Genomic DNA, 12,272 nt, shown 5'->3' with positions numbered 1-12,272 from the left:
CCCCATATATATGTATGGAATGGAGTTTGCAACTGAAAAGAAACTATGTGTTCCCAACAAGCTAGATGAAGGACGGCTTTCACACACACTTATCTCTCAGAACTGAGCAAGTGGAGAGACGTTCGTTCATCTAGTACCAAGGGAACGGGCTGCAGGGGACACTTTTTCTCTGCTTTCTCAGTCTGTTTCCTAGTGCCGGTTTGAAGTTCCTGCAGTTTTCACTGTCAAACAGAGTTGGAGCTAGTACCTCCCCATATATATGGATGGAGTGGAGTTTGCAACTGAAAAGAAACTTTGTGTTCCCATCAAGCTAAGTGAAGGACGGCTTTCACACACACTTATCTCTCAGAACTGAGCAGTTGGAGAGACGTTCGTTCATCTAGCACCAAGGGAACGGGTTGCAGGAGACACTTTTTCTCTGCTTTCTCAGTCTGTTTCCTAGTGCCGGTTTGAAGTTCCTGCAGTTTTCACTGTAAAATCGAGTTGGAGCTAGTACTTCCCCATATATATGTATGGAATGGCGTTTGCAACTGAAAAGAAACTTTGTGTTCCCATCAAGCTAGGTGAAGGACGGCTTTCACACACACTTAACTCTCAGAACTGAACAAGTGGAGAGACTTTCGTTCATCTAGCACCAAGGGAACGGGTTGCAGGAGACACTTTTTCTCTGCTTTCTCAGTCTGTTTCCTAGTGCCGGTTTGAAGTTCCTGCAGTTTTCACTGTCAAACAGAGTTGGAGCTAGTACCTCCCCATATATATGGATGGAGTGGAGTTTGCAACTGAAAAGAAACTTTGTGTTCCCAACAAGCTAGGTGAAGGACGGCTTTCACACACACTTATCTCTCAGAACTGAGCAGTTGGAGAGACGTTCGTTCATCTAGCACCAAGGGAACGGGTTGCAGGAGACACTTTTTCTCTGCTTTCTCAGTCTGTTTCCTAGTGCCGGTTTGAAGTTCCTGCAGTTTTCACTGTAAAACCGAGTTGGAGCTAGTACCTCCCCATATATATGTATGGAATGGTGTTTGCAACTGAAAAGAAACTTTGTGTTCCCATCAAGCTAGGTGAAGGACAGCTTTCACACACACTTAACTCAGAACTGAGCAAGTGGAGAGACGATCGTTCATCTAGCACCAAGGGAACGGGTTGCAGGAGACACTTTTTCTCTGCTTTCTCAGTCTGTTTCCTAGTGCCGGTTTGAAGTTCCTGCAGTTTTCACCGTAATACAGAGTTGGAGCTAGTACCTCCCCATATATATGTATGGAATGGAGTTTGCAACTGAAAAGGAACATTGGGTTCAAACAAGGTAGTTGAAGGACGGCTTTCACACACACTTATCTCTCAGAACTGAGCAAGAGGAGAGACGTTCGTTCATCTAGCATCAAGGGAACGGGTTGCAGGAGACACTTTTTCTCTGCTTTCTCAGTCTGTTTCCTAGTGCCGGTTTGAAGTTCCTGCAGTTTTCACTGTAATACCGAGTTGGAGCTAGTACCTCCCCATATATATGTAAGGAATGGAGTTGGCAACTGAAAAGAAACTTTGTGTTCCCATCAAGCTAGGTGAAGGACGGCTTTCACACACACTTATCTCTCAGATCTGGGCAAGTGGAGAGACGTTCGTTCATCTAGCACCAAGGGAACGGTTTGCAGGAGACACTTTTTCTCTGCTTTCTCAGTCTGTTTCCAAGTGCCGGTTTGATGTTCCTGCAGTTTTAACTGTAAAAACGATTTGGAGCTAATACCTCCCCATATATATGTAAGGAATGGAGTTGGCAACTGAAAAGAAACTTTGTGTTCCCAACAAGCTAGGTGAAGGACGGCTTTCACACACACTTATCTCTCAGAACTGAGCAAGTGGAGAGACGTTCGTTCATCTAGTACCAAGGGAACGGCCTGCAGGGGACACTTTTTCTCTGCTTTCTCAGTCTGTTTCCTAGTGCCGGTTTGAAGTTCCTGCAGTTTTCACTGTCAAACAGTGTTGGAGCTAGTACCTCCCCATATATATGGATGGAGTGGAGTTTGCAACTGAAAAGAAACTTTGTGTTCCCATCAAGCTAGGTGAAGGACGGCTTTCACACACACTTATCTCTCAGAACTGAGCAGTTGGAGAGACGTTCGTTCATCTAGCACCAAGGGAACGGGTTGCAGGAGACACTTTTTCTCTGCTTTCTCAGTCTGTTTCCTAGTGCCGGTTTGAAGTTCCTGCAGTTTTCACTGTAAAACCGTGTTGGAGCTAGTACCTCCACATATATATGTATGGAATGGAGTTTGCAACTGAAAAGAAACTTTGTGTTCCCATCAAGCTAGGTGGAGGACGGCTTTCACACACATTTATCTCTCAGAACTGAGCAAGTGGAGAGACGTTCGTTCATCTAGCACCAAGGAAACGGGTTGCAGGAGACACATTTTCTCTGCTTTCTCAGTCTGTTTCCTAGTGCCTGTTTGAAGTTCCTGCAGTTTTCACCGTAATACAGAGTTGGAGCTAGTACCTCCCCATATATATGTATGGAATGGAGTTTGCAACTGAAAAGGAACATTGTGTTCAAACAAGCTAGTGGAAGGACGGCTTTCACACACACTTATCCCTCAGAACTGAGCAAGTGGAGAGACGTTCGTTCATCTATCATCAAGGGAACGTGTTGCAGGAGACACTTTTTCTCTGCTTTCTCAGTCTTTTTCCTAGTGCCGGTTTGACGTTCCTGCAGTTTTCACTGTCAAACAGAGTTGGAGCTAGTACCTCCCCATATATATGGATGGAGTGGAGTTTGCAACTGAAAAGAAACTTTGTGTTCCCAACAAGCTATGTGAAGGACGGCTTTCACCCACAGTTATCTCTCAGAACTTAGCAAGTGGAGAGACGATCGTTCTTCTAGCACTAAGGGAACCGGTTGCAGGAGACACTTTTTCTCTGTTTCTCAGTCTGTTTCCTAGTGCCGGTTTGAAGTTCCTGCAGTTTTCACTGTCAAACAGAGTTGGAGCTAGTACCTCCCCATATATATGGATGGAGTGGTGTTTGCAACTGAAAAGAAACATTGTGTTCAAACAAGCTAGTTGAAGGACGGCTTTCACACACACTTATCCTTCAGAACTGAGCAAGAGGAGAGACGTTCGTTCATCTAGCATCAAGGGAACGGGTTGCAGGAGACACTTTTTCTCTGCTTTCTCAGTCTGTTTCCTAGTGCCGGTTTGAAGTTCCTGCAGTTTTCACTGTAAAACCGAGTTGGAGCTAGTACCTCCCCATATATATGTATGGAATGGAGTTTGCAACTGAAAAGAAACTTTGTGTTCCCATCAAGCTAGGTGAAGGACGGCTTTCACACACACTTATCTCTCAGATCTGGGCAAGTGGAGAGACGTTCGTTCATCTAGCACCAAGGGAACGGTTTGCAGGAGACACTTTTTCTCTGCTTTCTCAGTCTTTTTCCTAGTGCCGGTTTGATGTTCCTGCAGTTTTAACTGTAAAAACGATTTGGAGCTAATACCTCCCCATATATATGTAAGGAATGGAGTTGGCAACTGAAAAGAAACTTTGTGTTCCCAACAAGCTAGGTGAAGGACGGCTTTCACACACACTTATCTCTCAGAACTGAGCAAGTGGAGAGACGTTCGTTCATCTAGCACCAAGGGAACGGGCTGCAGGAGACACTTTTTCTCTGCTTTCTCAGTCTGTTTCCTAGTGCCGGTTTGAAGTTCCTGCAGTTTTCACTGTAAAACCGAGTTGGAGCTAGTACCTCCCCATATATATGTATGGAATGGAGTTTGCAACTGAAAAGAAACTTTGTGTTCCCAACAAGCAAGGTGAAGGACAGCTTTCACACAGAATTATCTCTCAGAACTGAGCAAGTGGAGAGACGTTCGTTCATCTAGCACCAAGGGAACGGGATGCAGGTGACACTTTTTCTCTGCTTTCTCAGTCTGTTTCCTAGTGCCGGTTTGAAGTTCCTGCAGTTTTCACTGTCAAACAGTGTTGGAGCTAGTACCTCCCCATATATATGGATGGAGTGGAGTTTGCAACTGAAAAGAAACTTTGTGTTCCCAACAAGCTAGGTGAAGGACGGCTTTCACACACACTTATCTCTCAGAACTGAGCAGGTGGAGAGACGTTCGTTCATCTAGCACCAAGGGAACGGGTTGCAGGAGACACTTTTTCTCTGCTTTCTCAGTCTGTTTCCTAGTGACGGTTTGAAGTTCCTGCAGTTTTCACTGTAAAACCGTGTTGGAGCTAGTACCTCCACATATATATGTATGGAATGGAGTTTGCAACTGAAAAGAAACTTTGTGTTCCCATCAAGCTAGGTGGAGGACGGCTTTCACACACATTTATCTCTCAGAACTGAGCAAGTGGAGAGACGTTCGTTCATCTAGCACCAAGGGAACGGGTTGCAGGAGACACATTTTCTCTGCTTTCTCAGTCTGTTTCCTAGTGCCGGTTTGAAGTTCCTGCAGTTTTCACCGTAATACAGAGTTGGAGCTAGTACCTCCCCATATATATGTATGGAATGGAGTTTGCAACTGAAAAGGAACATTGTGTTCAAACAAGCTAGTTGAAGGACGGCTTTCACACACACTTATCCCTCAGAACTGAGCAAGTGGAGAGACGTTCGTTCATCTAGCATCAAGGGAACGTGTTGCAGGAGACACTTTTTCTCTGCTTTCTCAGTCTGTTTCCTAGTGCCGGTTTGAAGTTCCTGCAGTTTTCACTGTAAAACCGAATTGGAGCTAGTACCTCCCCATATATATGTATGGAATGGAGTTTGCAACTGAAAAGTAACTTTGTGTTCCCATCAAGGTAGGTAAAGGACGGCTTTCACACACACTTATCTCTCAGAACTGAGCAAGTGGAGAGACGTTCGTTCATCTAGCACCAAGGGAACGGGTTGCAGGAGACACTTTTTCTCTACTTTCTCAGTCTGTTTCCTAGTGCCGTTTTGATGTTCCTGCAGTTTTCACTGTAAAACCGAGTTGGAGCTAATACCTCCCCATATATATGTATGGAATGGAGTTTGCAACTGAAAAGAAACTATGTGTTCCCAACAAGCTAGATGAAGGACGGCTTTCACACACACTTATCTCTCAGAACTGAGCAAGTGGAGAGACGTTCGTTCATCTAGTACCAAGGGAACGGGCTGCAGGGGACACTTTTTCTCTGCTTTCTCAGTCTGTTTCCTAGTGCCGGTTTGAAGTTCCTGCAGTTTTCACTGTCAAACAGAGTTGGAGCTAGTACCTCCCCATATATATGGATGGAGTGGAGTTTGCAACTGAAAAGAAACTTTGTGTTCCCATCAAGCTAAGTGAAGGACGGCTTTCACACACACTTATCTCTCAGAACTGAGCAGTTGGAGAGACGTTCGTTCATCTAGCACCAAGGGAACGGGTTGCAGGAGACACTTTTTCTCTGCTTTCTCAGTCTGTTTCCTAGTGCCGGTTTGAAGTTCCTGCAGTTTTCACTGTAAAATCGAGTTGGAGCTAGTACTTCCCCATATATATGTATGGAATGGCGTTTGCAACTGAAAAGAAACTTTGTGTTCCCATCAAGCTAGGTGAAGGACGGCTTTCACACACACTTAACTCTCAGAACTGAACAAGTGGAGAGACTTTCGTTCATCTAGCACCAAGGGAACGGGTTGCAGGAGACACTTTTTCTCTGCTTTCTCAGTCTGTTTCCTAGTGCCGGTTTGAAGTTCCTGCAGTTTTCACTGTCAAACAGAGTTGGAGCTAGTACCTCCCCATATATATGGATGGAGTGGAGTTTGCAACTGAAAAGAAACTTTGTGTTCCCAACAAGCTAGGTGAAGGACGGCTTTCACACACACTTATCTCTCAGAACTGAGCAGTTGGAGAGACGTTCGTTCATCTAGCACCAAGGGAACGGGTTGCAGGAGACACTTTTTCTCTGCTTTCTCAGTCTGTTTCCTAGTGCCGGTTTGAAGTTCCTGCAGTTTTCACTGTAAAACCGAGTTGGAGCTAGTACCTCCCCATATATATGTATGGAATGGTGTTTGCAACTGAAAAGAAACTTTGTGTTCCCATCAAGCTAGGTGAAGGACAGCTTTCACACACACTTAACTCAGAACTGAGCAAGTGGAGAGACGATCGTTCATCTAGCACCAAGGGAACGGGTTGCAGGAGACACTTTTTCTCTGCTTTCTCAGTCTGTTTCCTAGTGCCGGTTTGAAGTTCCTGCAGTTTTCACCGTAATACAGAGTTGGAGCTAGTACCTCCCCATATATATGTATGGAATGGAGTTTGCAACTGAAAAGGAACATTGGGTTCAAACAAGGTAGTTGAAGGACGGCTTTCACACACACTTATCTCTCAGAACTGAGCAAGAGGAGAGACGTTCGTTCATCTAGCATCAAGGGAACGGGTTGCAGGAGACACTTTTTCTCTGCTTTCTCAGTCTGTTTCCTAGTGCCGGTTTGAAGTTCCTGCAGTTTTCACTGTAATACCGAGTTGGAGCTAGTACCTCCCCATATATATGTAAGGAATGGAGTTGGCAACTGAAAAGAAACTTTGTGTTCCCATCAAGCTAGGTGAAGGACGGCTTTCACACACACTTATCTCTCAGATCTGGGCAAGTGGAGAGACGTTCGTTCATCTAGCACCAAGGGAACGGTTTGCAGGAGACACTTTTTCTCTGCTTTCTCAGTCTGTTTCCAAGTGCCGGTTTGATGTTCCTGCAGTTTTAACTGTAAAAACGATTTGGAGCTAATACCTCCCCATATATATGTAAGGAATGGAGTTGGCAACTGAAAAGAAACTTTGTGTTCCCAACAAGCTAGGTGAAGGACGGCTTTCACACACACTTATCTCTCAGAACTGAGCAAGTGGAGAGACGTTCGTTCATCTAGTACCAAGGGAACGGCCTGCAGGGGACACTTTTTCTCTGCTTTCTCAGTCTGTTTCCTAGTGCCGGTTTGAAGTTCCTGCAGTTTTCACTGTCAAACAGTGTTGGAGCTAGTACCTCCCCATATATATGGATGGAGTGGAGTTTGCAACTGAAAAGAAACTTTGTGTTCCCATCAAGCTAGGTGAAGGACGGCTTTCACACACACTTATCTCTCAGATCTGGGCAAGTGGAGAGACGTTCGTTCATCTAGCACCAAGGGAACGGTTTGCAGGAGACACTTTTTCTCTGCTTTCTCAGTCTGTTTCCTAGTGCCGGTTAGAAGTTCCTGCAGTTTTCACTGTCAAACAGAGTTGGAGCTAGTACCTCCCCATATATATGGATGGAGTGGAGTTTGCAACTGAAAAGAAACTTTGTGTTCCCAACAAGCTAGGTGAAGGACGGCTTTCACACACACTTATCTCTCAGAACTGAGCAGTTGGAGAGACGTTCGTTCATCTAGCACCAAGGGAACGGGTTGCAGGAGACACTTTTTCTCTGCTTTCTCAGTCTGTTTCCTAGTGCCGGTTTGATGTTCCTGCAGTTTTCACTGTAAAACCGAGTTGGAGCTAGTACCTCCCCATATATATGTATGGAATGGTGTTTGCAACTGAAAAGAAACTTTGTGTTCCCATCAAGCTAGTTGAAGGACGGCTTTCACACACACTTAACTCAGAACTGAGCAAGTGGAGAGACGTTCGTTCATCTAGCACCAAGGGAACGTGTTGCAGGAGACACTTTTTCTCTGCTTTCTCAGTCTGTTTCCTAGTGCCGGTTTGAAGTTCCTGCAGTTTTCACCGTAATACAGATTTGGAGCTAGTACCTCCCCATATATATGTATGGAATGGAGTTTGCAACTGAAAAGGAACATTGGGTTCAAACAAGGTAGTTGAAGGACGGCATTCACACACACTTATCTCTCAGAACTGAGCAAGAGGAGAGACGTTCGTTCATCTAGCATCAAGGGAACGGGTTGCAGGAGACACTTTTTCTCTGCTTTCTCAGTCTGTTTCCTAGTGCCGGTTTGAAGTTCCTGCAGTTTTCACTGTAATACCGAGTTGGAGCTAGTACCTCCCCATATATATGTATGGAATGGAGTTTGCAACTGAAAAGAAACTTTGTGTTCCCATCAAGCTAGGTGAAGGACGGCTTTCACACACACTTATCTCTCAGATCTGGGCAAGTGGAGAGACGTTCGTTCATCTAGCACCAAGGGAACGGTTTGCAGGAGACACTTTTTCTCTGCTTTCTCAGTCTGTTTCCAAGTGCCGGTTTGATGTTCCTGCAGTTTTAACTGTAAAAACGATTTGGAGCTAATACCTCCCCATATATATGTAAGGAATGGAGTTGGCAACTGAAAAGAAACTTTGTGTTCCCAACAAGCTAGGTGAAGGACGGCTTTCACACACACTTATCTCTCAGAACTGAGCAAGTGTAGAGACGTTCGTTCATCTAGCACCAAGGGAACGGGCTGCAGGAGACACTTTTTCTCTGCTTTCTCAGTCTGTTTCCTAGTGCCGGTTTGAAGTTCCTGCAGTTTTCACTGTCAAACAGAGTTGGAGCTAGTACCTCCCCATATATATTGATGGAGTGGAGTTTGCAACTGAAAAGAAACTTTGTGTTCCCAACAAGCTAGGTGAAGGACGGCTTTCACACACACTTATCTCTCAGAACTTAGCAAGTGGAGAGACGATCGTTCTTCTAGCACTAAGGGAACCGGTTGCAGGAGACACTTTTTCTCTGTTTCTCAGTCTGTTTCCTAGTGCCGGTTAGAAGTTCCTGCAGTTTTCACTGTCAAACAGAGTTGGAGCTAGTACCTCCCCATATATATGGATGGAGTGGTGTTTGCAACTGAAAAGAAACATTGTGTTCAAACAAGCTAGTTGAAGGACGGCTTTCACACACACTTATCCCTCAGAACTGAGCAAGAGGAGAGACGTTCGTTCATCTAGCATCAAGGGAACGGGTTGCAGGAGACACTTTTTCTCTGCTTTCTCAGTCTGTTTCCTAGTGCCGGTTTGAAGTTCCTGCAGTTTTCACTGTAAAACCGAGTTGGAGCTAGTACCTCCCCATATATATGTATGGAATGGAGTTTGCAACTGAAAAGAAACTTTGTGTTCCCATCAATCTAGGTGAAGGACGGCTTTCACACACACTTATCTCTCAGATCTGGGCAAGTGGAGAGACGTTCGTTCATCTAGCACCAAGGGAACGGTTTGCAGGAGAAACTTTTTCTCTGCTTTCTCAGTCTTTTTCCTAGTGCCGGTTTGATGTTCCTGCAATTTTAACTGTAAAAACGATTTGGAGCTAATACCTCCCCATATATATGTAAGGAATGGAGTTGGCAACTGAAAAGAAACTTTGTGTTCCCAACAAGCTAGGTGAAGGACGGCTTTCACACACACTTATCTCTCAGAACTGAGCAAGTGGAGAGACGTTCGTTCATCTAGTACCAAGGGAACGGCCTGCAGGGGACACTTTTTCTCTGCTTTCTCAGTCTGTTTCCTAGTGCCGGTTTGAAGTTCCTGCAGTTTTCACTGTCAAACAGTGTTGGAGCTAGTACCTCCCCATATATATGGATGGAGTGGAGTTTGCAACTGAAAAGAAACTTTGTGTTCCCATCAAGCTAGGTGATGGACGGCTTTCACACACACTTATCTCTCAGAACTGAGCAGTTGGAGAGACGTTCGTTCATCTAGCACCAAGGGAACGGGTTGCAGGAGACACTTTTTCTCTGCTTTCTCAGTCTGTTTCCTAGTGCCGGTTTGAAGTTCCTGCAGTTTTCACTGTAAAACCGAGTTGGAGCTAGTACTTCCCCATATATATGTATGGAATGGCGTTTGCAACTGAAAAGAAACTTTGTGTTCCCATCAAGCTAGGTGAAGGACGGCTTTCACACACACTTAACTCTCAGAAATGAGCAAGTGGAGAGACGTTCGTTCATCTAGCACCAAGGGAACGGGTTGCAGGAGACACTTTTTCTCTGCTTTCTCAGTCTGTTTCCTAGTGCCGGTTTGAAGTTCCTGCAGTTTTCACTGTCAAACAGAGTTGGAGCTAGTACCTCCCCATATATATGGATGGAGTGGAGTTTGCAACTGAAAAGAAACTTTGTGTTCCCAACAAGCTAGGAGAAGGACGGCTTTCACACACACTTATCTCTCAGAACTGAGCAGTTGGAGAGACGTTCGTTCATCTAGCACCAAGGGAACGGGTTGCAGGAGACACTTTTTCTCTGCTTTCTCAGTCTGTTTCCTAGTGCCGGTTTGATGTTCCTGCAGTTTTCACTGTAAAACCGAGTTGGAGCTAGTACCTCCCCATATATATGTATGGAATGGTGTTTGCAACTGAAAAGAAACTTTGTGTTCCCATCAAGCTAGGTGAAGGACGGCTTTCACACACACTTAAATCAGAACTGAGCAAGTGGAGAGACGTTCGTTCATCTAGCACCAAGGGAACGGGTTGCAGGAGACACTTTTTCTCTGCTTTCTCAGTCTGTTTCCTAGTGCCGGTTTGAAGTTCCTGCAGTTTTCACCGTAATACAGAGTTGGAGCTAGTACCTCCCCATATATATGTATGGAATGGAGTTTGCAACTGAAAAGGAACATTGGGTTCAAACAAGGTAGTTGAAGGACGGCTTTCACACACACTTATCTCTCAGAACTGAGCAAGAGGAGAGACGTTCGTTCATCTAGCATCAAGGGAACGGGTTGCAGGAGACACTTTTTCTCTGCTTTCTCAGTCTGTTTCCTAGTGCCGGTTTGAAGTTCCTGCAGTTTTCACTGTAATACCGAGTTGGAGCTAGTACCTCCCCATATATATGTATGGAATGGAGTTTGCAACTGAAAAGAAACTTTGTGTTCCCATCAAGCTAGGTGAAGGACGGCTTTCACACACACTTATCTCTCAGATCTGGGCAAGTGGAGAGACGTTCGTTCATCTAGCACCAAGGGAACGGTTTGCAGGAGACACTTTTTCTCTGCTTTCTCAGTCTGTTTCCAAGTGCCGGTTTGATGTTCCTGCAGTTTTAACTGTAAAAACGATTTGGAGCTAATACCTCCCCATATATATGTAAGGAATGGAGTTGGCAACTGAAAAGAAACTTTGTGTTCCCAACAAGCTAGGTGAAGGACGGCTTTCACACACACTTATCTCTCAGAACTGAGCAAGTGGAGAGACGTTCGTTCATCTAGCACCAAGGGAACGGGCTGCAGGAGACACTTTTTCTCTGCTTTCTCAGTCTGTTTCCTAGTGCCGGTTTGAAGTTCCTGCAGTTTTCACTGTCAAACAGAGTTGGAGCTAGTACCTCCCCATATATATTGATGGAGTGGAGTTTGCAACTGAAAAGAAACTTTGTGTTCCCAACAAGCTAGGTGAAGCACGGCTTTCACACACACTTATCTCTCAGAACTTAGCAAGTGGAGAGACGATCGTTCTTCTAGCACTAAGGGAACCGGTTGCAGGAGACACTTTTTCTCTGTTTCTCAGTCTGTTTCCTAGTGCCGGTTTGAATTTCCTGCAGTTTTCACTGTCAAACAGAGTTGGAGCTAGTACCTCCCCATATATATGGATGGAGTGGTGTTTGCAACTGAAAAGAAACATTGTGTTCAAACAAGCTAGTTGAAGGACGGCTTTCACACACACTTATCCCTCAGAACTGAGCAAGAGGAGAGACGTTCGTTCATCTAGCATCAAGGGAACGGGTTGCAGGAGACACTTTTTCTCTGCTTTCTCAGTCTGTTTCCTAGTGCCGGTTTGAAGTTCCTGCAGTTTTCACTGTAAAACCGAGTTGGAGCTAGTACCTCCCCATATATATGTATGGAATGGAGTTTGCAACTGAAAAGAAACTTTGTGTTCCCATCAATCTAGGTGAAGGACGGCTTTCACACACACTTATCTCTCAGATCTGGGCAAGTGGAGAGACGTTCGTTCATCTAGCACCAAGGGAACGGTTTGCATGAGACACTTTTTCTCTGCTTTCTCAGTCTTTTTCCTAGTGCCGGGTTGATGTTCCTGCAATTTTAACTGTAAAAACGATTTGGAGCTAATACCTCCCCATATATATGTAAGGAATGGAGTTGGCAACTGAAAAGAAACTTTGTGTTCCCAACAAGCTAGTTGAAGGCGGCTTTCACACACACTTATCTCTCAGAACTGAGCAAGTGGAGAGACGTTCTTTCATCTAGCACCAAGGGAACGGGCTGCAGGAGACACTTTTTCTCTGCTTTCTCAGTCTGTTTCCTAGTGCCGGTTTGAAGTTCCTGCAGTTTTCACTGTAAAACCGAGTTGGAGCTAGTACCTCCCCATATATATGTATGGAATGGAGTTTGCAACTGAAAAGAAACTTTGTGTTCCCAACAAGCAAGGTGAAGGACAGCTTTCACACAGAATTA

The sequence above is a fragment of the Camelus bactrianus genome, chromosome 3 (assembly GCF_048773025.1).
Source record: "Camelus bactrianus isolate YW-2024 breed Bactrian camel chromosome 3, ASM4877302v1, whole genome shotgun sequence".
Lineage (NCBI taxonomy): Eukaryota > Metazoa > Chordata > Mammalia > Artiodactyla > Camelidae > Camelus > Camelus bactrianus.
This window is presented reverse-complemented; position numbering follows the sequence as displayed.